The sequence below is a fragment of the Peromyscus californicus genome, unplaced genomic scaffold (assembly GCF_007827085.1).
Source record: "Peromyscus californicus insignis strain IS unplaced genomic scaffold, ASM782708v3 Scaffold_9__1_contigs__length_137607984, whole genome shotgun sequence".
NCBI lineage: Eukaryota > Metazoa > Chordata > Mammalia > Rodentia > Cricetidae > Peromyscus > Peromyscus californicus.
The window spans coordinates 13,207,674-13,234,821 of record NW_026294617.1 but is presented as its reverse complement, the minus strand read 5'-3'; the positions used below and the strand labels follow the sequence as shown (position 1 = coordinate 13,234,821).

The 27,148-nt window shown below is 44.2% G+C and overlaps 1 protein-coding gene across 16 annotated transcripts in view; it reads left to right on the top strand.

Moving 5' to 3' along the window:
• Pex5l (peroxisomal biogenesis factor 5 like) overlaps nucleotides 1–27,148 on the top strand; it is a 210,992-nt gene that overhangs the window by 59,875 nt on the left and 123,969 nt on the right. The gene's annotated exons all lie outside the window — the stretch shown is intronic.

Here is a 27,148-nt window from a genome sequence, read left to right as displayed (position 1 = left end):
GCAGAGTGGTAATTAAAAAGTCTGAGCTAATGAGGACATTAGGAAGTAGCCACTGACTTACAGAACGGCTGCTGAATTTGGACAACTTTCTCATCCTGTAGCTGGCTCTGCATAGTGATTGCACTAAGGGAGACATTAGATGTGTGTGTTTGACAAAATGGGGAATGGCTACCAAGAGGTAGCAATGAGAAGTCACTAACTTAGGTCATCCTTGGGGTAACTGAAAGGATCTTCTGGAGGATCCTGGCTGGGCACAGCATTCCCATGAACGTTCACGGTGTATGGGCACAGCAGGGCTTCCCTTACCATCCCTGTGCTTCCTGCCTGCTGACACTCTGATGCCCCTGAGAACAGCAGCGAAGGGGTGTGAGGGTCTGGCCTCACTCTGTTACTCACTGCCAGCTTGTCAATTTAACTAATAAGGTATGTGGAGCCCCAGTTTGCACCTCTGTTATTTTAATTATGCTAGATTAATTACTTGGGACACGCACTCTAGACCTCCTGTGGACTGTGATTCTGATTAAGATTTGGACCTACCTGATGAGTGAGCATACCATGAGAAACACACACACACCTCTACCAAACTGAAGTTAGTTTTTATTTCTTGTTTAATCATATAGAAATGAATTCCTACTTTTCTACTTTGTTATCTTCCTCCTCAAAGCTTTTAGTTTCTTCCTTTTAAGTTTTGTGTTTTAACTAACCGTTGTCATTCAGAAACTCCAGAATTATTGTTTCTGTATTTTTGATGAGAGTCCAAGGAAGTTAGTCTTCATTGTCCCTTGCTGACTTCCCATAAATTTATATTGTTGGGACCAAATAGTTCCAGTGAAGTCTCACAAGTTGGCACGATTCGGAGTGGCCCAGCACTGCTGAGTCATTCCGTTAAAGCTAGTTTCAAAATGTGACAGATTCGAATCCATCAGCTGAAGAGCTGGCTGCTGCCCTCTTGCTAGAGGTATGGGGTTCTTGAGTTTTGAGCAAATCCTGGGTTGAAGCAATGACAATGTTCACACTCTAAACTAAAATATCAAGGAAAATACTGTATTTATTTTTTATAAAACTCCGAGAAAGTTATTCCTCAGATCAAGAGACAAACGAGCAAGCATGTCTGGGGGTACATGCATGTGTCAAGTGCATGTTTGCTGCAGGAACACAGTTGTTCATTCCATATATATAATGAAATCACACACATATGTATAATAAAATTTAAGCTTGGTGTCCCCATATCCTATTTTTCCAATAATCTCTATGTGCAATCTGTGTCTTCAAAAAGCATGGAGGAAATTTGCTTGTCAGTCTTCATATACCTCTATGTAGCTTTTCTAGTGAGTGATGCCACAGAAAACGTAAGGCAGATACATAAAATAATTGAAGTTCTGTGATGGGCAGAAGTCAATGATCTCATTAAATCTGTCACTCACTAGCTGCTGTGACTCCACAAGTGCTGTGCAAGCTGTATGCCCGTCCGTCCATCCGTCAGGTGACTCACAAGTCCAGTGCTTCCACAGAGAAGCTGGTCTTGCTTATGTAAGCACATTAATAGCAGAAGCAGCATGCAGGATGTGGACTTGCCCTCCCAGGCTGCTGCTCTCCAAAGGGCAGAAGATGATGCGGTGTGATTTTGATGTGGAAAAACAGTAAATTTTGGAAATGGATAAGGTTTTTTGCTTATGACTGGCAATATTGTACGTCTCCCTTTGTGAAAATTTCTTAGCAAATTTGATTCAAAATGCATATTTTAAAAATCACAGAGGATTCTTAAACTAGTACCCTAAACTAATAGGCAATATATGTTCATATATATGTATACACACATTCACATGCTTAATTTAAATATGAATGTAATGGGAATCGGAGTCCATATTTACACTTAATATCTCCAGAGGTTTTATGCTTCAAACAGAAAAGTAATGAAAATGAATGTATTTCAATAAAATCTTAATGACCTTAAACTCCAAACATTTGCTATAAACATAACTATACTTAGTGAATGCTATATAAAATAAATCCTAAAAGAGAAATCATATATATATATATATATATATATATATATATATCAGTTTTATTATCAAAGTATTCTTTCTTCATTGGAGAAGACAAGGATCTTGATTGTAAATTAGTCTCAAGTAAACACAAATTATTTCCTGAAATTACTGGTATTTCTGGAGTAAGTGAGACTGGATGCAATAGATGGGAAAGTACCTTCTAAGGAATTTACAGCCTTAACCACTTTGAATAAATAATAAATTCACTCTATTTTAAATCTCTATTTCAGTTGGATTCAGCTTATCTCAAGTATTCTTATATGTTGGACTACAGAATTGGTGTCTAAGATATTTTCAGATTTCAAGTAGACTTGAAGGAAGTAACCAAGACAAACATAAGTGTAGAATTTTGTAGTTTTTATGAAGGATTCAGAGCTACAGGTTTGAGCATTGCAAAAATGCATGTACAGAATGCTTGGGTCTGGTTGGTACTGGGACTCAAAGGAAGTTGGCACTGTGCATTTTTCTTAGTGCACTAAGTGAAGAACTGGCAAGTACCAGCCCGTTGCTAGGGAGCACACACATCAGGTCAGGGCAACAGTCCTTGGAGGTACCAGGTGTGCCTGGGGAGTTTCCTAGGCTCACCCCACTCATTGCTAACTTTGATGTGAGGTCAGGCCTGAGAGTTACATTTCTAATTCCTCCACTACTGATGCTGGTTTCAGACCATAGTCTAAGACCCAGAATCGGAGAAAATAGCTATTGTGATTCTGAAACAGGAAAAAGATATGGGGCGGGTAATAAATCCGACATTCTTCAAGTAGTCATTATCTGGAAATCTAAAAACCAGAATCCACAGATACTGAATGCAGTGGTACCTAAAAAGCAGATCACCATTGACACTCAAAACAATGGTGCCTCGAAAACTCAAGCCTGCAGTTGGGTTGAGTTCCCTGTGGTAGCCCTTTTGGTCTTGAGCCCAAGAACTCACATTTCTTGTTTGTAAACTAGTGCCCTGTTCTTCCCATCTAAGGGTTTATTGGAGGCAAAATCTGTTAAAGGCTCCGTAATGCGTAGATTGTGTGTGTTGTGAGAATGAGCTAGTCAGCCATGTCTCCCCCTCTTCCCCCAGCAACTTAGCAAGCCAGAACCTTGAGACCTAGGGTGATGAATGAACTTTCCTAGAGTCCCTAGGTTGGTACCAAGAGCACTGAAAGCCACAGGCCCCTGATGTAGTCCAAACTCTGTGTCCTCTGCACCATTACTGGTTGCCCTATAAATTGGTTAAAAAATGATTTTGCCTTCGTGGTCTAATTACATGCAGTCACCACTTGGAAACTATCACAGTTGACCACAGTCTATTACTGAGCACTCACTGGGATACACTTCCCACAAATACTTGGTAACTGTCTACTTCCCTCTTGGCCTCTAGACATTCCAGAAAAGAAAGGTCCCTCCAAACAAACAAAGGCCTGGGCAGAACGGGACTGCAAGGTGGCTGTTGAAACCACTTGCTTTTCCTCCAGAACCTCCAAGGGAGGGCTCCAAGCACAGGACAGACGGACCACACACATTTGATCTAGCCTGAAATCTGGCTGAATCTCTTTAAAACTTGTTAGAGGATCCTGAGCAGGAAGCAATGCACATCAGAATTATTTTTCTAAAGAAAAAGAAGAAACGAAGTAGAATTGTCCCTTGTATCACCAACAGTCACAAGCCTTTCAGTAGGATTGCAATCCGTCCTGTCTTGGTGGCTCCATTACAATGGATTGTGTAAGGGAGATCAAGGCCAGTGTCAAATAAAAATGAGAGAGCAAGACCCAGCTTCCTTCTGTCACTAAGAGATAGCCTGTTCTACCACCAGCTGACTCATAAATAGTAAAACAATGACAGGATGTATGTCACTGTCATTTGTACTCAGCGCCATCTGGCCAATACTTTCTTGGCCATATCAGTATGGTAGCTTAATTTATATATAATTCATACCCCCACTTGCTTCTGAGGATTCCAAAGCACTAGAGCCTGTCTCTTGGTATCACATGGAACAGTTTATCTTGTGCCTTCTCAGAATTCTGCACATGGCCATCAAGAACAGAGAAAGAGAACCCCCCCCCACCTTTCACCTGCTCAGCCTGGAGAACCTGAAGCAGGGGACTCCGTGACACTTAGAGAACCCGACACCCCATGCAGCTGTGGTGCCCTGATTAAGGCTCGCAGTATGCTTGTTAGTAATTTCCTCACAAAAGATTGATCAATGAGAAGTGGTTACAAGAAAAGAAGGCAGATTATTTGCCAGGCGTATGAATCAGCATAAACAAAAACTCATTTCTATAGACCAATCAATCCCATCCTTTCAGCAGTTATTTATCATCAACAAATATTGTAAAGAAGCAGCAACATTTCCCATTAGGTTAAACATAAAACTTCTGGAATGAAGATAGGGTGACCCTGTATATTATTCCCGAATAGTCTCACATGTATCCGGGACTCCAAAGTTAACCCAAAAGATCTGATAGCATAAGCCACAGTAATGCACAGTCTTCCTCTGTGTTTCCCTAACAAACTCCATCATAAACCCTGGCTTAATTTTTTAGCCCACGTTTCAACTCCATCTACTGATTCTGTTCAGCAGCCCCTGACTCTAGGGCTAACTCAGGGGGAAACGCAAGACCTTCATTTCAGTCTTTTCAAAGCTTCCTGCAGTGTGAGGTTATCAGGCCACAGAAACCCCAGCAGGTCAGTCTTCCTAGAGTGACTCCAAGGCAGGCTTGAGCACTTGGCCAGCCTCCCTCGCCCTGGTTTCTGCTTTGGCTTTGCTCTCCTGAGCAGGGGAGTTTGCAGTAAGTAGTTAGGCTCTCTGCATCTTCAGGTTGTCACCTGTGCCATGTAATCATGCCATCTGCATCGGCGTCTGTTCCAAGGCTCACAGGGGGACACTTCCTTGAAAAGCCATGTGTCCTCTGGTCAGAGCCAGGCATAGAATCTGGGGCCCCTGATGTTCAGTCTGATGCTTTCCGCAAAACTCAGCTTCCGAGAGGGACAATTGTAAATGGGTGTTGTGTCGTAATGCCTTCAACATGATTATTTCAACCAGTGTGTTCCCAAGTGTTCACAGCTTCTGTGGACAGGTGCTCCAGGCCGGAGCATGTCATGAGCCAGACCCTCTGCCACACCATATGCATGGCACTGTGACTGTAGCACACACAAGCTGACCACTCTCACACAGTGTAAGGACTGTTCCAGTCTGAATTCTGAGTGAGAACAGGCAATGGCCACATAGAAATAGTGTTACTTTGGGAAGTTCAAGCTGCTCTCTGAGCCAGAGGCTGTTCTGCTATAACATGAGGAAAATACCTATTTTGTAAAGTTGTTGAGAGAATTACACAAGTCACCCAGTACAGGGGCTTAGCCATGTGAATGACGGGTGATGAGTGTTTGCTTCACAAATGGCAGGCACTGAGCCAGGCAGTGGTAGGGGTTGATGGCAACAGTCACAGGCCTATTAGCTAGAGGGTTCCTTGGACTTGGGAGGGTTGACTGAACTATAGTGATTCTAAGCAATATTGTTTTTACTGGGGTCATAGATGTGGACCCTCATATATAGAAACTGGGGTCACAGGCTCTGGCACAGGGAGTGCAGAGTGGAGAGAGCAGAGTTTGACAAACCCAAGCTTGCCATTCTAGAGAAGGGCAACACATACCAGTTCCATGTGCCATTGCCACCATGCCGGAAATGAGCTTATGACCACCATATAACAATGGTCAGGAAACATAATTAAGCTGCTGCTGTTAAAATGGCTGGCATCAACTTTAAGATTTTAAATGGTATGAATCATACAAAACAAACCGGTTCTGGGCATAGTCCTAGGGGACCCAGCTTGTGACTTACTGTGCTCAGGGGACTCAGATCAAAGGCAGGTAATCCATGAATATAAGACTGGGCCTTCCTTTACTTGTCTCTCTGTTTCCTGTTTAATATGTCCCCTGACAGCTGTTCACATTACCGGCTGATCCCACTAACGGAGGTTACTCAAGTCTAGTTCCCAGGTCATCTCAAGTCCTTCTGGAAGCTCAAGTTTCTTAGGAGGGAACCTGGCAACAGAAATGCCCACTCAATGAAGTAAGCAGGGTACATTTTCACCAACAGAAGATGTCTCCCCTGACAGAACAGAGACAACTCAGTCGGGACTGTCTTTTAGGTTCATCTCTTTGTCTGCCTGTCACTTCAGTGAGCAACAAGGTCCCAGCACCAGTCAGCACTCCTCTCCTCTCCCAGTTCATCTTCCCCAATGTCCCAGACAAGAATGCAACCCACCAGGGCAGTTCCAGTCAGCAGGATAGAGATCCTGAGTTTCCAGCCCTGATTCAACACCACGTCTTATTATTATTCTACAACCCCAAACTTGGTACTTGCAATTAAACACGGAAAGGAAAGGAACAACTTGGATTCCCATGTTAGAAGTGTATCAATGTTGAATCATTTTCAACTGCCCCGTGGTTTTCTTTCCTTCTTTTTAATGGACTGGGGGAAAGTGCTGCTGACATAGAAAATAAAGGAGTGATTGGAGTGGCGTGAGCGGGCACAAGGAGGGCAAAGACTATGTGACCTGGGAGAGTAGCACACAGAGGCAGCCCGGGCCACTTGGAGAACGCCATGGGGAGATCCCCACTGAGCTACCTCATGGAAAGTGTGGGACTTTTGCTTCTAATTCTCATTAGAAATCACCTGTTCTATGTGAGAAATCCGGGCATCCTGGTTAAAACAATGTCGGGACATGATCGAATCAAGGGTTTAAACATCATGTTCTGTGGAACCCATCTTCACCCACTCCTGGTGCCAGGAGGCAGGTGTCTATTTATATGGGACACCCTTGTTAGAGAAGTCAGGCCAGCAGAGACGCTTTGCATGAAGAAAGGCCAGGAAGTTCAGGTGTGTTGATTTTAATTCCACCAAAACAGGTGAATCCCAGAGCAAGGAAGGAAACGGTTAGATGGCGCTCAGCCCCTTCTTTCTCATCACAGGAAATACTAGAATTCTGCTTTAGGATCTCGAGTTAGGTCCTTCATCTACTCCTGTAACTGCCTTACTAATTGCAATGCTGTTTTCTTCCGTGTGTGTGTGTGTGTGTGTGTGTGTGTGTGTGTGTGTGTGTGTGTGTGTGTGTGTTAGAGAGAGAGGGAAAGAGAGGGAGAGAGACAGACAGAGACAGAGAGACGGAGAGAGTGCATATTTGTGTGGAGGTCAAGGGACAACTTATAGTAGTTTGTTCTCTCCTGACTTATGGCCCTGGAGACCGAAGCAGAGTCGTCAGTCTTGCCCAGTAACTGCTCTGACCTGCTGAGCTGTCTCTCTGGACCAACAAGGCTTCTCATTCTGCAGTGTCTTATGTGTAAACTAAACATTAATCAAGCCAGAATATTCCTTTGAGAAAACAGACACAGGTCTCTCTGACATCCTACCACATGCTTAGTGCTCTTCAAAGGAGAGTCTCACAAGTCTTGGAAAACATCCCAGCGTGCATTGGGAACAGATATTAAAGATTTACAAAATAGGCTTTGAAATCTCCTAAGCTTTCCTCAGCTAGATCACGTCGACAGACAACTTTCCTTCCCCTCAGCTCATGGGGCCTCTCTCCCTGGCTCAATCTGTCATCATCCCCAGGTGGCTGTGGGGAATTCGAGCCAAGCCCATGGTACCTCACTTTCAGCCAGCCATCCTGAACTCAGCTGCAGACCCACAGAAGAACTCAGCCACCACTGATGTGTGTGTGGTCTCTGAAAAACAGTAATGGCTGAAAATATGTCTACTAAAATTATTTAAAATGCAAAACATGTTAAAAATGGCAAAAGACTAGGCAAACTACACTAATTTTTCTTTAATGTTTTGTTTTTTCTTTACTATTGAAAATTTAAAACATGTGTACAATGAAATATGATCGTATCTGCCCAAGATTTCCCTCCTTCAGCTTCAACTTCTCTCCCCCAACATGCTCCCTCTCAACTTTGTCTTTTCTTAAACACCCTGCTAAGTCCGGTTAGTTCTGCCTGTGTGTACGTTGGTGCAGGGCCATCTGCTGGATCATGGGAGACCTACCAGAGGCAATAGCCTCCAAAGAAAATGAGGTTCCCTTCTCCAGTAAGTGTCCACTGGCAACAAATAACGCCTCAAGAAGGGGTGGGACCTGGAGGTGATCTACCCTCTCCGCACCAGGATTTCAGCTATCTTGACTGTGTATAAATCTTGTGCAGGTAACCACAGCTGGTGTGAATTCACACCTGCAATCTCTCCCCCATTCTCCAGCTTTTACATTCTTCCACTGGGAGACTTGGGAAAGCATTCTTCTCTTCCTTCTTCTTCGTTGGACCAGGAGGCCCGTGCTCTCTCCTGCCCTGACCATGTCCTGTCTGCTTTGGTTTCTCATCCAACTTAACAGTCACATCCCCTCCCTTCTGCTTGGCACCAGCCTCCGGCCCTGGCTGCTGGAATGTGTCTCTTACTCCGACACTGGTATACCAGCTTTGACAGAAATGCCGCTCTTGCAAACCTGCTTTTTAGAATGCTCCATTTCTTCCTCCCTTTCCTCACAACAACTCCACGCTTCTGTCATCTCCGTTTTCAGTCACTTACTTGGCCCATGGCCTACTGCTAGCCAGGCTTGCATTTCTCTGCTATCTTGTGATTAGGACACGCACATCCAACACACAAATGGCCATTCAGTACAATTGTTATGCACTCCTCATCAGAGTTTTTTTTTTTTTTGACCAAATGATCTCATTCCTGAAGTACATGAATAAATGGCTTATTAAAGGGATGGTGGGAGAGGGTGCCATCTCAGCTTTGCGCGGCGTGATCTTGATAGAAGAAAACATTCAGTCATTTTCTCCAACAAAATTATCTCATTTTTATAATTAGAGAATCATTAATGATTTTTGTTGTATGAGCACACTAATCACAGAAGCCTTTATTTCTCCATCGAGGGCGTGCTTTACCACTTCCCTGCACCTGCCCTGAAGCTTCGGATGTGTTCTCCAAAGGGAACCAATGAGTCACAGCACACCCCGATAGATTCCCTTAGTCAAATACACAATTAACACAGGATGAAAGAAACCCAGCCCTGCACAGAGGAGGGCATTCTGAAACTTTTAAGGTACAGATTTAACACCTTAGAAATGTCTCCTATTCTGTCTCAAGGAGTTTGACTTAAGAGCCTTGGTGTCAGGAATTTCTGAACAGCAGTAACTTTGCCCTGTGGACCCCAGCATGGCTTAGCTTCGAGAACTGATGTTTCCACCGTCCCTAAGAATACAAACAGCTGGCCAGTGTAGTGACTCAGCAGGTAACGGTGCCTGTCACCAAACCTGATCACCTGAGTCTGATCCCCTGACTCACATGGCAAAAGGAGAGACCTAGCTCCTGCATGTTGTCCTCTGGCATCCATATGCTATGCTGTGGTCCGCACACACCCACACCTGCGCGCACACACACACACACACACACACACACACACACACACACACACACACGTGCAAATGGAGTTTTAAAATTAAAAAGAAATACTAAATTCTCAGCAGGGCCTGCAGACCATGCCTGCCATCCAGACCCTGACCCCTGAGGTCCCTGTCTGGTACCACCTCGGTGCCACACCGCACTTGCTGGACAAGTTGAAGTACCAAAGGGAGATGCTCTCCTGCTGCCATGCTTCTGCCTTGCTTGTTCTTCTGCCTGGATGTAATATTTGGACAGAACTAATGCAGCTTACCTCATTGTTGTGAAAAAACCGTCTACCTTTCCCCTGAGTATTTACCGGATGCTTTGACACAGGGACAGCCTAGCGACTTGTGTCCCAAAGCCAACAGAGCCATGTGTCCCCTGCCCATGATCAGTCATGACATTGGCAGCATAGACCGCCTGTGAGGATAGCCGAGGGGCATTCAGAATGCTGCTGAGCACCTAGAACCCAGCTGAGCACCCTGAGTGTCTGAAGGCTCCTCTCCCTAGCGTGAGACATGAGTTTGCCTCCCTAGTGTTCAGTGTGTTCCCAGAGAGGACTTGAGCTTTGAGGACAGTTTCTAACAGTATTTCTGATCATTTATCTCCACAAGGGGTGGTTCACAGCCCCAACAGCTGCGTCACTGAAAGCCTGCTTGAAGTCAGTACTCTGAGCCTCAGTGTTGAGGGTGGGCTCTGGAGGCATTTTAGGAAGTCTTCAGTGGGAATGCTCCACATGCCTGGATCTCGAGAACTGCTGTAAATTATTCCAGTTTTGGTGTCAGGAAAGAATACTTAATACCTTGGCAAGCAAGGGAAACCTCTGTTGCAGGGCTACCAAAGGAGTTGAGACCAGCTGAGCATCTCAGATCCTTTAGTGGAATGTTCCAGCTTGCCACATTTGCCTCAGTCCTTGAAGTGAAACCGTGCAGTGATGAACCTAGAAACTCTGAGGCACAGTGACACCCACGGAGAGAGAGCTAACCCAGTCTCTATCTTAAACTTCTTGTGTATCAGACCTCTTGGGATAAAAGGCTAATGTGTATAACATTTACTGTGTGTCACGTTCTGTTCTGAGAGTGTTTCTCTCCAACTACTCCAGAGCACTGCCACCTTCCCCACCTTACGGTGCACACAGAGGTGGGGGCAGGGAGATTTCACTCCCGACCCCCGGGGCTGTGGCAGGTGCACAGCCTGCGAAAAGAAAACCGTCCACGACAGCCCTGCATCAAGAGATTCCGAGTTAAGAAACATCCTCCCATCATGCTTCCCTGACTTGTCAAGGAGACCAGTTACAAACCCAACTGTATTGGGAAATAATTTATGCTGGTATAATCTAAGAAAGACTTCCTGTTTATAAAGAAAAGATACCTGTGATGCAGAAAAGTTTAAATAACGTGAGCCACGCAAACTGAGCTATGTATTCTTGCTTCTGGGGGAGGGGAATAAATTCCTAGTCATAAGCATGCACACTCAAAATCTAACATGCTCAAAGAGCTCCTGCCCAGTCCTTGGGTCGGTGATGCTCACTGAAGTTCAGGAAACGCAAACAATACTGAGTGGCCTGGACTGGCCACTGCCCCCAAGTTCAGCAGAAAAGCCAGGCATCACATGGTTTTCATATATCTCAAGTCCTTGCATACATGGTGCCACTAAGTAAATTAAATCCCCCCTACCCTAGAATTACCTCTGTGCCCACCACATTTGAAAATGTCCACAGCTGGCACTGCCCATCACCTCAGCATTTGACGAGCTGCCTTCTTTTATGAGAGTCAATGGCTGTGCTCTGAAAATGTTACTCCACTCACTCACTGTCCTTCAGGGGCTGACCTTTCCTCTCAGGCTGAGGTCCCTGCTGAGCTGTTCAGTCAAGCAAGCTTTTCTCAAGCCATTAGCAGATCTCCAGAGCCCCTGTATGCCCGTCCATAAGAGTTCTGAGGATTGATATTCTACCTCCTCTAGACATAGTCTGCTCCTACCAGCTGCTTGTGCTTCCTCTTGTGATCTTCTGCAGCCTCCTCCAGCCTTCTCATCTCTTAGCTCAAGTGGTGGTCCTTGAATTCCCTTCTCACTGGTCATGTTAAGCTTGACAGTCTCTAGTAGTTTCAGACAGAAGAACTGGAATCAGACTGGAGAGATCACCCTTGCAAGCACATGGGCCTGAATTCAATCCCCAGAACTAGAACAAAGACCAGCACCCCAAATTCTTAATCCCACTGTTGGGAAGGAAGAGACAGGAGGATCCCTGAGGCTCACTGGCCAACCAGCAGAGTTTGCTTCCTGGTTGGCAAGTTCTAGGCAAGTGAGAGACAAACATATGTACACATACATACACACATGCACACACATGCATATGCACAAGAGAAAGCACTGTCCTTGGTCATGAGGACGCTTTGCTCTCTCCTTCTTGTATACTTGTGAATGATTTGTTTCATTGCATCAGTAAGCATTCCATTCTTTATCTCCTCATTTTCTATGTAGCGTTATGGCCACCTTAGACAAAATCAAGGATGTTGGAGATTTCAATCATGCTTTCCCTTGGCTTGTGCAGCAATCATACAAATAACTCTCTCCCTTCTTTTAGGATGCAACATATTAAAGGAAGAAATAAGAAGAGCTGTAGTAGAATTGCTCATGGCCTGTGGGTAGACACGTACTGATCTCCCATGAATTCTGTGGGATGTTTGTAGGGTCTGTGCAGGGTAATCTTTCCACGATCCTGTTGGAAATGACATCACACACGTCAAATTGCTCCCCAAGACTTCACCTTTAACCCACATTATGTGTGACACTTATGAGCATTCTACTTCCTAAGGGTGACTGAAACAAAATTTGCATCAATTGCGTTTGCATGAATTTTTTAGTTTACTAAGAAAGTAAATGCATTAAGTCTTATTAGAGCCACAGATCACACAGGATGTAGTTTACTCTGGTACCATTCTCATTGGGGAGGCAGATGTATAGGTTTGTAGAGACTTTCAGACCCGGACATTGAAATCTAAGCAGCTTATAGGAAGTGGGTACAACTTAAGGAATTAAGATTATTAGATCCTGTGGCTGCTGAATGTTGATAAGTAGAAACAAAGAAATAATGAGAATATATTTTAAAATATATGTAGCATTGTCAGCATTTCAAATTTAAAACTTTTTCTTATGACCCAAAAATGTGAAACTCGTACATACATGCAGAACCCTAAAATTTACTAGTGAGGGTTGAAGCACCCCACTTGCCAATGGCTTCTCTCTCGACCTTTAATTCCTAAGCCATGACCTCCATATCAACAAAGAGATAATGTTTTTCCCACTTGTATTTTGCAAGCATTCTGGAAGAATTTATTAATGAAAAGAGGAAAAATCATTTGACCCACTCAAGGGGGTTATTCTCTGTGAATCAACAAGACAGAATACCCTGCCACAAATGACCCAGGGTTGGAGGTCACTTTCTTATGCTATAGATGGCTTTAAAAAGTGAATGAGAAGAAATCTCTCTCTCTCTCTCTCTCTCTCTCTCTCTCTCTCTCTCTCTCTCTCTCTCACACACACACACACACACACACACACACACACACACACACACAATGATTACTTTTCCATCAGTAGCATCAGTGGTGAGAATTATTTCATGAGTCTGTAAGTGATAGAATGAAACAGAATTCTTTTCCAGTGACTGGCATACGTCTGGCTTTCAATTGTCTCAAGAAGTTTGCATTGTAAAGGATATTCCTGAAGACACGGTGTATGACACAGTTCCCATTCCTCTTGTTTGTTTTGACGCCAATCACAGAAAAGCCAAATTTATCCTGAGGCTTCTAGTAGTTATTTAGCAACTGAGAAATTTCATACAACAACATACAGCATATATCCTCTCTCCAAGTCTGCACAAACACCTTCCTGGTTAAATTTATTAATAGAGCTACATTTAACATATGTATGTATGTATGTATACATATATGATGTATATACACATATGTATACATTCATTCATGAGTCAGCAGAAAAGTCACATGACATCTCTCAAAACGTGAATCCAATTAGCTTCAACGAGGTGTCAAAGAAAAGGACTCTCTTGTATAGCCACTGCCACTAAGAATCGCTCTACAGAGTTTTGAAGAGAACCAGAGCTCCATCAGTGAAGTCATATCAGGCTACATCTGTCAACGGTTAGTAACCACAGGTTAGTTCCTATAATCCTTCCTTATTTGGAAATCTACTTCTGCTCAGGGACTGGAGAGATGGCACAGCGGTTAAGAGCACATGCTGCTCATGCAGAGGACCAGAGTTCAGTTCCCAGCACCACATGACAGCTCACAACCACTTGTGACTCTAGGTCCAGGGGTTCCAGCGCCCTCTTCTGGACTCTGTGGGCATTGCACATACACACACACATAATTAAAAATAAAATCTTTTTAGAAGTCTACCTCTGAGATAGTACAAAGTAGGTCTGAACTATCTTCTAGCCTATCAGAAGAAATTCACTAACTTTTTTTCTTTTTTCTTTTCTCTCTTTTTTTTGAGAAAGGTTTATAAATTTGTGGGGTAGCTAGATGCTAGAACAAGAGTCAAGGAAAGAGGTTTGGGGCTTTCAGGTGACATGTTCTATAGAGATCATTTTCTAAGCATGTAGGTAAGATTATGAAGTTAAGTGAGTCAAGCTTTAACCCTCACCTATGACCCATGTCCAACAGAATCACTTTCTGATGAGAATGGGGGTGAGGAATGAAAGCTGTGGGCATTGTACTGGTTGAGCTCTTACATGTGTCAGACCACAGAAGAGATGTGATTAGTTATTATTATTGTCATTGTGCTGGTTTCCAAAAGGGGAAAACATTCTCAGCAGGTTTGAGCACCTGCAGAAGAGTCACACTGAGGACTGGGGTGCAGCTCAGTTGGTAGTGCTCGCCTGGCATGCTTGCAGCTCTGGATCCACCCTTGCACCATGTAAATGGTGTGTTCTGCTTTCATGTCTGTGCCTGTTGAAAAGCAGCATCAAGGAGGAAAGGTTCAAGATTCTAAGTGACGGTCTGTCGTTATTGAAAAGTCAAGGTAGGAACCAGAAACAGCTCGTCACACCACAGCCACAGGGGAGAGCAGACAAAAATGAGGTCACCATGCTGCCTTATTGCTTGCTTGCTAGCTCCCTTTACTCTTAGATGGCTTCTAGTCCAGCCTGGGGAATGGTGCCACCCACAGTGGGGTGGGTGTTCCTATCTCAGTTAACAATGGAGACAATGCCACACAGTCATGCTCACAGATCACCCTGATCTGGATAACTTCTCATTAAATCTCTCTTCTCAGGTGATTCTGGGCGGTGACAAGTTGATAGCTAAAATGCTGGTGAACACTCAGAATTCTGGGATAGAGGCAAGAGGATCAGGAGCTCATGGTCATAGTTAGAGGCTAGCTTGTGCTACATGAGCCCCTGTCCTCCCTCCCCTGAGGGAATATGGAGCATGTCTGCCTACAAAGCCCAAGTTCTTCCTTTGCCAGCTCCCTCCCCATAAGCCACCAAGAAAACTGAGCGGCAACAGTGCATTCTGCTTCATTTGAATACTTCTAGAAGTTACTTCATGTTCCTGGGCACCCATGGGAATTTTAAAAAGCTTTTTTGAAGTTAGAAACAAAAGGCCAATGAAAGCAAGGGAAGAGGTCTGACTTGGCCAAAGCAAAGTCCTGTGTCACCTCCTGCCACCTTCCAGTCCCCTCCCAGCCCCACGACTCCTTGGAAGAAGCTGAGTTCTGAATTATGGACTAGAGCAGGTGGAGGGTTCCCTTGGAACACAAGACACATATAAAAATGAAGAATGCATTGTCTTCTTTCTCAATTTGTACACAGATATGTCTATATTTTACTCATAATTGGACTAAAGATAAATTATCTAGAAAAATAAAGTGGCTTATTTTCCCAGGCTCACTTCTCATTCTAGGAGGCCTGCAGCTCCTTTGTTCACACTGGGTTCTGTTTCCATCAGCAGTTAATTCCTGGACTTGCCCTCCTACAGCTTAAATAGTGAAGATACCCACTGTTCTGAGACTTAACAGGGTCTCCAGTCATCTGAAGACATCTGTCTTCCCACCCACTCTGAGATTTATAGAATCAACAATAGGGTGAGAGAAGTAAGGGTTAATACCATGCATGATTTTCCCAGAGTGACGTATGACAGGTGAAGGGGTGTGTCTAAGCCCAGGACTTCACCACTGGGGGTGTTCTGAGTGCCTTGCCATGAGCCTCCTTAGTTACCTACCAGGCGTTGTCCTCCTTTCTTGCTCCTGTTAGCTGACCCTGGCTCCCATCAGCCCTTCTACTCCTGTGCTGACGACACAGTGGCTTCCAGATTCCTGCTCTATCTGTCAGAGATGCTGTTTGCCTGTTCATCGTTTATGGGGAGCTTTCCTCACACCATTCCCCCATTTTCAGCCTGAATTGCAGGGAACCCTCTCCCCCAGAACACGACAGCCCCCCCATTGCTGAAGAGTCTTCTTTCTGAGAAAAGGTGTCCCTCCCAGCACCGAGGAAGCTAGAAAGCCTTGGGAGCCGTACAGCTGTCTTGCTTCTGAAAACAAAACAAAATGGGATCTTTTGATGTTAAATTGATCACGAATATTTTTTTGAGCAGTATAAACCTCTCTGGTTACATCTGCATATGAATAGATGGAAGGGCTTTGGCAGTGAAATCTTAAATAAAAGTAGCTCTGCACAGAATTGAAGCACTTTGTTTTCTCTGGTTTTGTTTCACCCGTCAGTGTGAGCACCTGCTGTGGACCACATGGTGCAAACCCTGTCCCTGCTCTTAACACGTGTATGTGCACATATGTAACTAATGCACAACCAAGGGCCTTACACTGGTTCCGTGTTTATCTTTGTCTTGTTTGAATCTAGGGCTGCACCCTGCAGGCTGATCAGGAGGCTCAACAGAATCAGGGGCGCAAGTCCTTCCCAGCTCTCTCTCTCTCTGTGTGCCTCTGAAGAAGTCCTAGTACCCATTTCTATATCTGCAGGTCCTGTATCCATCACCATGAATTGCAGGAAGTCAGGAAGAAAGGCAGGGAGGGCAGGCAGCCTATCCCCGTAGAGGTCCATGGAGTCCTTTTGTTTGTATTCCTTGGCCCAGAATCTAGTCAAATGGGGAAAAAATGGAGAGGACTTGTTCTTGGGAAATAGAGACAGTGATTCTGCTGCCTAGAAAGCACGTTACTGGGGAAAAGCAGTATTGGCAAAACTGAGCGAAACCCGGGAAGCTTAGCCCTGACTGTCAATCTCAGAATTACTAGCGCTAATGTCCGTGATGAAACTCATTGTTCTGTATACTTTATATGCACTGATGCAAATGTCTGAAGTGTGCTGCTGACTTCTAAGAGTGGCAAAGGAAAATAAGCACCAAGCACATATTTTCCAGGTTGTCCTTAACGATCTGATCATACAGGGCCCGAGATGAGGACAGGAGAAATGTCTTTAGAGAATATCCAAAGGGTGTTCTTCTGCTTTGACATTTAGTTGGGTCAAAGAAACGCACTCACTGGGCATCTTCTTAAGTGAAAAAAGGCCAGCAGGACTCATAGTCTGATACCCCCGGCACTGGCTCTCTGCGAGCCTTTTCTTGAGTTGTTTGGAGTCAAAGCACTAGCTAGCTTTCTCCAAACCTTCCCCACCCCAACTTCCTCTTAGCCAGGAGTGCTTTAAGTGTGTACCCTGCACAACATGTCCCCTGCCACTTGGTACTTACACAAAAAGCTCAGGCACCTTATCCAACTCTTTTGTCTGTTGGGTGATTTCAGCTAGACTGAAAGAACCAAACAGCTCAGCTCATTCCCTGCTTCTGAATCTGCCCCGTGGTGCATCAGTCCTTCGGTAGATGACACTGACTTTTTTAAAGCATCTGGAAATGAAAAGGAAAATTTACTTTTAATACAGGTGTACTAATTATCCAGCATGTTTCACTGAAGCATGCTGGGACCCATCACCCACGGGGCAAAGGAAATGACTGAAAGTCAGCCTGGTCACCAGAAAGTAGGGGCTTCAATGTCATGTCACTGACCAAGAAAGTTCAGTGACAATGGGTAGTCTGGCACCACACTGTCTCAGCCACAGACAGCTCCATGGACAAAGGACTCTGAAAAGCCTGGGGAAGGTAATCGGGAAGAGACTGACTAATGAAATGGTAGGTGAGTTGGTCTCCACCAAAATGGGCACAGTCTGAAGCCAGCTAAAGGTGAGCCAGTTGTGAAGGCTGATCCAATATCACCAGCAAATCTGAGCAGAAACTGCTTATTTGTTCTATTCCCCGACACTTAGAAATCTCCAGCTCCTAGCAGAGTTGAATTAATGCTTGTTCTGCTTCTCCATGATCACAAGACAATGAAGACACCACCCGCTTGAAGGAGAAGACTTCTGATCCCTCTTGTCTTCAAGAGTTGCTGTCTTGTTCTGCAGCAACTTCTTTGCTTATGCTTAGTAACAAAGCCAAATGCTCCCAACTCTGTGTGTCAACCCAGCATTAGTCCAGGTGACTTGGGGCACAAGGCCACTATGTTGTGCTACATAAAAGGAACACTTGGGGCTGGAGTGGAACACAGTGGCAGAGTACCTGCCTAGCATGCCAGAAGCCCTGGTTCCAAGCACAGCTCTGCAACTTTAAAAAGTGAATACTTGGCCGGGCGGTGGTGGCGCACGCCTTTAATCCCAGCACTCGGGAGGCAAAGCCAGGCGGATCGCTGTGAGTTCGAGGCCATCCTGGGCTACCAAGTGAGTTCCAGGAAAGGCGCAAAGCTACACAGAGAAACCCTGTCTCGAAAAACCAAAAAAAAAAAAAAAAAAAAAAAAAAGTGAATACTTGGTGGATTGTTTGGCATTTGGTTTGCCTTTATTCAAGTTTTTTTAAAAGGAAATCATTTCTAGTGGACAGTTTTTACGGAATACTATATGCTACAGACGCTCGTGCTGACAGTTTACAGCAACGTGAAAAACATGCTCACAACATGTTACGGAGAAAACAAAGGCACGACAGACATTTGGAAAGATCCAACTGTTTTTCAAACATGCGAAAAAGAGAAAGGGTTGCCTGCGTGGTTCCTAGATTTTATATAGACACTTAAAATCATGGCATGAAAATTAGAGGGAAACTGTCTAGGAAAACAAAGAAGACTAACGGGGGCGGGGAGGCTCAGGGACCTGGGAGTGTAAGGAGTGGGTATATCCAGCTACTGGTGTGAAAATACTTTTCCTTAACACAACAGGAAGTACAATGAACATATGCAAACAAAGCTAAACAAGTGAGTCTGAAGTCCCACTAAAGCAACAACAGAAGACTAAGAAACATTGTAAAGTAGTAACAGTGTTCCTGTCTGGGTGCTGGGATAGGGGATGGGTTTTAAAACTACTTTTCTGTTCTTTGCATTTCTGGACTTTGCCATTCATTAAATCCCCCTCCCCAACCAGTTGTTAAACATAAAATATTACAACACTGTGTTGGGGGAAAGGAGGACATTTTCCAGCCACTGGCTGGAAAGGGACTTAAGCATCTATAAATAACCCCTCATCCACACTCCTTTAGTAACCCTGATGAAACTCACTGGTTCACAAACCACAACCACAAACATGAGAGAAGAAGGTAGAAGGGAAGAAGAGGTGTTCCGAGGGAATGGGAGGGGGACAGAGAGAGTAGTGGGGTGGCTATGACAAAATATACTATATGCATGTATGGGAAGACTGCAATAAAACCTATTATGTACAGTTAGTACATACTAATGGAATAATATTAAAATACTCGAAGTTTTTTTTCTTAAAAAAATAAAACTCAATGAGGAAAGTGTTCACAGCCTGACTAGAAAAATGCTGTTCCAAAGCCTCCGAACAGAAAGAGCCCTGGGATTCATCTAAACAGAGAGACTGCATGGACAATGACCAGAAAAGCCACTCACAGGATTTGCTTGCTGCTGACATGGCTTTAATTAATACTATTAAAGTTTCTTCCCCTGCAAGATGTTCTGATTGCTTGAGTTTAAATGCACCATCAGCAAAATTGCCTCAAGAAACTTATGTAATCATGTTAGAATTGCATTTTCACAATGCACATTAATAGCTCTGGAGGCTTCAGATTAATAAGCAAGTGTGGTGCTTCATGGAGAGAAAATCTGAGGTCGGCATTCTTTTTGTTTATCTGGTGCTTTGACGTTTTCAATGAGGATTGTGGAGTCGGGTGAAGTGAGGAAATATACAGTGCACCTACTGGTTCCAGGAGCAATCGAGTCATTTATAATTTTACAGGGGACAGGCAGCTCCTGTAGGGAGGAAATATTGCTGAGCTCTGACTTCACCTCTGCCCCCCCACACACACATACATGCTATGATGTTTCTCCAGCTTTGCCTTCTGATTTGTCTGCTTATTCATCTTGTCTGGTCAGATGACAACCGTCAGTACTCACGTCCAAATCCTCATGTCCTGCCTTAGACTTTTCCACTTTCCTAACCACAGTTGAACAGACAGAGAAGGAAGGCAAGCCTTCGGGGGTGGGGGGATGCTTTATAGAGAGTGCATACTCAGGCTGAAATCCTGCAGGAAGGAAGACACTGCACTCAGCCTCTGTTGCCAGTTTTTGTTGCTCTTTTGTGACAGTTGACCACTTTGTAAATTTAGGGAGTTTTCTAATTTGGTAAAATTTAAAATAAAAAAAAAAAATTTTTTACCGAGTTTTCTGTCCCAGATGCAAAGACCACCAGAACCCTAGCTCTAAAATGCAAAGCCAAGGGATTTTAATTGAAGTCTTACAGAGCTCAGCCTGCTTTGGTTTTCCTGGGTGTTGGTGCATTAAGTTAATAAGACACATTATCCAGAGAATCCGATCGATAGTAGTTCCCAAGGGTAGATCCGGTCTTGGTTCTCACCACACTCCCACCCCACCCCCTTGCAAACAATATTTGATTATAACCTTTAAAATATGATTGTGTTTTAAAGTAAGGAATGCTGTTTACCTTGAGTCTGTAATGATGTTACTTCCCTTTGTTCTGAAAAGTCCACCCACTGGGGGCAACAAGTCGGTTATCATGCTCTGTTACTAACCCTGTGCTTGTGATTAGGAACAAGTTCCTTAACCTTCCTAAAACTCTTGGCTTAGCTGAAAGGAACCAAAGACTGACAGCTACTTCTCTAGCTGTGTGGGGACTTTAGATAATACAGTATGGGGTCATAATGTATATGCAATTAATGATAATTACAATAATATAAAATAAATACAATAACTATTCAATTATTGAGAACTATAATCATCACCACCACCACCACCATCATCATCATGCTCTTGCCCTTTGAAGGCTCTGGTTGACTCTTTTGCTCTGTTGTTTAATGCTCAGAAATTTCAACCCGACTTCTAATTAGATGAATATTCAGCTCATGGAACCAAAGGCCATCTGCAGATTCTCAGATAAGTACACTTTCTCAATTCTTCTCAGTAAGAGATTTGCTATATCCACCCTGTTGGGTAGTGTGTGAGACCTTTCATTGAATTGAAAATCACCTAAGTGTGTGTGTGTGGATGGAGGGATTTCTGTGTCTCACATCCCGAGAAGCCCCATGCAGTCAGGCAGCTCAATACAGACCCACTGTGACTGGCGTCCATCCACAGAGCTAACGAAGCAGAACGTATACTTATCGTTGACTGTTTTCTTTTTGCCAGTACAAAAATACATGTTTATTGCAGCTGTCCTGATACTTTGAGAGGTGGCTCCTGATGTCCAGAAAAGCCTGGGCCAGCAGTTCCTCCAGCACAGATACAGTGCTTTCCTGGCATGCAAGTCTGTGCTGCACCAGCTCAGGTTCACCTTCAGATACACCCGCAGGTTAGTCTGGATGCCAAGAGGTCTGATTTAGCTGTCTGAAGTTAAGATCAGCTCTACCTTGTCTCACCCCGAGCTTCGGCCCTTTAAGGAGTCTCAGACGCCTGTTACTCCCCTTGGGCCGGGCACCTGTGCTCAACAATTCAGTTACTTCACCCACTTCTTTTGCTCTTGTTACAGTTCCAGCCCCTTCTGTCAGAACTTTCCATGGCACAACTTCTCCACCTCTTAAGGTTTTCCTCAGTCTTAACTTTTCACCTTTAAGAAACAAGGAGTTTCAGTTGGGGCCAACGTGGGGCTAGCTGTAGTCCAGGGGGGTCAGATTCCTTCAGTTCATGACCTGTTCCCATGTCCAGTTCTGGGCCCTTCATTTCATTTCCTCTGGCATTTTGGGCAGATAGGTGGGTGGAGGAAGTTGTGGTTCCTGCAGGCTTGTTCTCTACTCCGCACCACACAGTCAGGATTTTCAATCCAGCCATGTTTTTATCTTAAATATTTGCTGTCCCATTCACCACAGATCTCAAGATCAGAGCCTTGTATGAGGCTGGGGATGGTAGAGGGGTCCAAATGACAGAGTGAGGCAGGTGGGGTGCCGAGTGAAGAGGTGGTGGCAATGGGAAATAAATTTCCCTTCTGTATGCCGAAAGTTTTTAGTTTTCTTCAGGGTTTTTTGTTTGTTTATTTGATTGATTGATTTGGTTTGATTTTTGCCAACAATGAAAAATATGTGCATGCATTTTATCATGAACCCCAAAAGGAGGCAGAAAATGTACTGTGTGACCTTGGATGGTATGACTGAGACTAAAGGGTGAGAGAAAGTGGTGCCATGTGTGAGAGATTTTCCTGTCAGAGCTGTCTGGCTGAGGGACCAGCTGTCACAGTGTAGTGATGACAGGATCCAGGGCATGGGGCTGAACAAATGCCTGCAGCATGCAAGAGGCTAAGGAAGATGTGTCAGACATTGGTCAAGTCTCCCCATGTGCCATGCCGTCTGCTGGGCACAGCTGGAGTCCAGATGCAGACTCCCCTGGAAACTGTGGTCCTAACAGGGAGCCTGACATCATTCTAGAAAGTTCATACATACTATTTCTCTAACCCTTATCATAGCCTCGAGAGAAGGTACCATTAACCTCAGCTGAAAGGAGATTTAGATGAAGAAAGTTTTTACTAGCATGAGATTTGAAATGACACCTGAGACTTGCACCAGCCCATGTTGTTAATAACTGTTCCTAATATCTTCCCTCACTGGGGCACCAGCTCAGAAACCTGGGTCAGGAAGCTGCTCCCAGCCCCAGGGTTCCAATGCTGCAGCTTTGGGCTTTAACGGGATGCCAAAACAAGAGAGCTGGGGATGCTCGTTCTACTGGCTCTTCCCACATGCTGGAGATGTGATGTGAGAAGTAGAGTTGGAGCACCAGGGAACCATAGCAAACTGATTTCCAGTTGTTGTGTCCACAGCAAGCTGCAACTGGAGATGTTCTCTGTATAACCATTCCGCAGATTTTCTGACGTCAAATATGGTGGAGAAGTTTGCAGTACAGCAGGAGACCAAAAAATAAATAAATAAAAAATAAAAACAACATCAAAATCCCAAGCATATCAAAAGGCAGTCTTGTACTGTGAAAAGAATATGTGGATGAATTAAGAGTCCTGATTTAGCCGGGCGGTGGTGGCGCATGCCTTTAATCCCAGCACTCAGGAGGCAGAGCCAGGTGGATCTCTGTGAGTTCAAGGCCAGCCTGAGCTACCAAGTGAATTCCAGGAAAAATGCAAAGCTGCACAGGGAAACCCTGTCTCGAAAAACCAAAAAAAAAGAGTCCTGATTCTACAGTCTAGGGAGATAACTCAGTCAGTAAAATGCCTGCCAAGCAAGCATGAAGATCCAAGTTTGATCCTTAGCACCCACATAAAATGGATACAGTAGCGTGCACCAGTAAAAGAGGAAGTGGAGACTGGAGGATGCCTGGGACTTGCTAGCTACCCGTTCTTACCCAATGGTGAGCTCCAGATTCGGGAAAAGACTCTGTCTCAAAAATTAAAAGGCGGGAATTAAAGATTGATGAAGATCCTAATGTAGACCTCTGGCTCCACACGAACACACACACACACACACACACACACACACACACACACACACACACACACAGAGCACTGCCTAGGGCACACTTCAGTGTATAAATGTTTCTGTTGTTTCCTTGGATAATAAACTGCTCAGAGTACCTGAAAGTGGGCATACATTGAACTCTTAACAGAATTTACAGGAATTAGGAATTGTCTTACAAACTCAGTAGCAAGATGTGACTGTCATTTAGAGAGCACAGTTGGATTGTGAAATTACTGTGGATAGAACTGAACGGAAAGGGAGGCTGGCATTCCCTAAGTTCTGGGTCTGACTCCATGCTAGACTTTCCCATGATTTTCATTTACTTCTTATAACATTTAGGTAAGAGAACCATCTCCATCCCCATTTCACAAATGATGAACTATTAGGATCCAGAAGGAAACTTCCAAGTGTTCAGGACTAGATCCAAATTCATTGCGTTGTTCAACCTCCATGAGTTTTGTTACTTTCTGAAGTTTGTTTTTTTGTTGGTGGTAGTTTTTAGCTTTATTTTATTGTGATCAGATAAAATACAAGAAGTTATTTCAGCCGGGAGGTGGTGGCACACACTTTTAATCCCAGCACTCAGGAGGCAGAGCCACGTGGATCTCTGTGAGTTCGAGGCCAGCCTGGTCTACAGAGGAGATCCAGGACAGGCACCAAAACTACATAGAAAAACCCTGTCTGGCAAAAAAAAAAAAAAAAAAAAAAAAAAAAAAAGTTATTTCAATTTTTCTATTTTTTTTTTTTTTTTTTTTTTTTTTGGTTTTTCGAGACAGGGTTTCTCTGTGTAGCTTTGCGCCTTTCCTGGAACTCACTTGGTAGTCCAGGCTGGCCTCGAACTCACAGAGATCCGCCTGGCTCTGCCTCCTGAGTGCTGGGATTAAAGGCGTGCGCCACCACCGCCCGGCCAATTTTTCTATTTTTTTTCTGAGACTTGCTCTCTGTCCTAATAGAAGGTTTCTTTAAAAGAAGATTGCATGGGCTGCTGAGAAAAACGTATATGCTGTGCTGTTTGGAATCGAGTATCTGTTAGGACCATTTGCTGTCTAATGTTCTTCACTCAGACATTTCTCGGTTGGTTGAGATGACCTACTGGTGCAACTAGGGTATGGAAGTTTTCATTAATGCGGTGTTGAGATGAGTCTGTGATTTTACATCTAGTGACGTCTGTTTTTAGAAATTGGGTGTTTCCATTTTCCATGCTTAGAATTATAATGTCCTCCTGATGTTCTCTCAGTCAGTATGGCGTGACCTTTATCTCTTCTAGCAAGTTGTAGTTTGCTCATGGGGCACCTGCTTGCCTCTCGGCCCGTTTGCTTTGAATATTTGTTTCCGTCCTTCTACCCAAGTGTCCTCTGTCGTGGATGGTGTCGACATTTCTTGGAGGCAACAAATAGATGGATCCTGGCTTTTATCCATTCTGATAGTCTGTCCCTTAACTGGAGAGTTGAAACCACTAATCTTCAGAGTATTTATCTAATGGTGTTTACTAATTCCCAGTTACCTGGGCCTTGTAGTGAGGACCACTAGACCTCATGATTCTTCTTCAACAAACCCTCCTCTTCCAGATGGGGCTGAATTTAGGCTTTCCATGTTTTGCAAAGCTCTGAGGACAGCCGACTCTGATCATGGGAGCTGAGAGCTGTTTCTGAGACAGAAAAGCCGGTCGACACAGCTCTGAATTTTCTGATATGTTCTTGCTGTGTACTTAACCTGTAAATTGAAACCGCTTTGGGGGTCAAACGACCTTTTCACAGGGATCACATGTCAGATATCCTGCTTATCAGATATTTACATTATGATTCATAACAGTAGCAGAATTACAGTTACAACATAGCAACAAAATAATTTTATGGTTGGAGACTAGCACGGGAAACTGTATTCAAGGATCACAGCATTAGGAAGTTTGAGAACCACTGCTTTAAGGTATAGAATGACTCTTGACAAAAGGACAGTGTCCTTGCCTCAGCAGCTTAGTCGCTAAAAGCACACAGATGCTACAGTTACCTGTCTCTACACTGTTCATCCACAGTGGCTCAAGTTGTGACTTATGGAGAACAAGTTTACAGATGTTTGCAATGATTCCGTTCTCTTTAGCAGGGTATTTCTCCTGTCATATCAAGTTTGTTGATATGTTCCTGTTGAAAGTGTCTCTTGACCTAAATCTTTGAGTTATCCAGTTTTATCAGAAGGCTTTATCTGGTCCTCTTTCCCTCTGCTTTGCCAGAGGAACCTAGTAGTGGACTCAAGAAGGGGAAGGGAGATGACGCAGTGTTAGGAGAAGCAAGCGTTGTGGGTGAGAGCTGTGACAGAGGCCTGTGTCTGCCTGTCTAAGAACCCGAGACTTGTCTTTCTTTCTCATCCATAACAGCAGCAGTGGGCACAGGTGGCACCGGCTTAGCATCTCCTTGTCCGTCTCACTGTGACTCTCCACCATGGGGTAGAGCTTACTTGCAGAATCCAGACCACATCAGCTTCCCAGAGAATCAGCTCCCAGTGACCAGGAACTCAGTTTCTACATCTAAACACTATAGCAGAACACTGAACTAACCGAACAAAAGGTTCTGTTTGCCTCACAATAGTGCATTGCAGGCTAATTATTAAACATTTTAATACTCTGAATAAATGAATTAAAAGTCAGTTTTCATCTTCATGCATCCAATTCATTAGATAATTTCATTTTAGGAAATGGAAAAGTAGATGTGATTCATTGTGTAGCATGTGAGCAGTTCACTGATTCATGCAAGGTGTGAGTGTTTTATTAGGTATCTGTGTTCTGAAAACATTGCTTGTTTTCCCAAACCCAACATGATAGATAGTTGAGCACTCCAGGAGAGCTCACATGGGTCAACCACTGATGACAATGCTAGCCTAGAGCTCTCACTTGAATTCTAGAACATCCGTCATGTTCCATAAGTAGAAACCAAGCATGGTTCTAAAAGGCCAGTAAAAAATAACTGGCTCTCCCTTGGTCCTGAGAGTGTTTGGTTGTATGACACTGACTATCACATGATCACCCTAGAGGTCAGGATTGACCATCACATGATCACCCAGAGGTCAGTGATTGTCACACATCACCCTAGAGGTCAGTAATTGACTGTCACATGATCACCATTGAGGTCAGTGATTGACTGTCACATGATCACCCAGAGGTCAGTGATTGACTGTCACACATCACCCTAGAGGTCAGTAATTGACCGTCACATGATCACCCAGAGGTCAGTGATTGACTGTCACATATCACCCTAGAGGTCAGTAATTGACTGTCACATGATCACCATTGAGGTCAGTGATTGACTGTCACATGATCACCCTAGAGGTCAGTGATATTGTCATCCATATTGTCCAGAAGAGAAAACTGAGATTCAGAGAACATTCAAGAAATGTTGAAGGACACATAGATCACAAGTAGCAGAATCGGAAACCATGGCTCCTGGTGCCAATATTCTGCTTTTCCATCAAATCAGCTCTAATTAACACAAAAAGACAGAGATGAGGAGGGAGAATCAACTGAAAGCCGCCTCTTTGAGGTATTCTAGCTGCACACATCACACACTGTGTCCTGTTCCTACCAAGGGTCAGCTGCCCTTGATGGGCTGGGTACAGGTGTGGGAATGGGGAGACCTAGTGAAGAAGTGAGCTTTGTCACCACCCTCTGATGTATGTGCCCAGAGTCCTTTGTCTCATGTGCCTGAGCCGAGAAAGACTCTGGGAACAGCGTGTGAAGCAGGTGAGACACC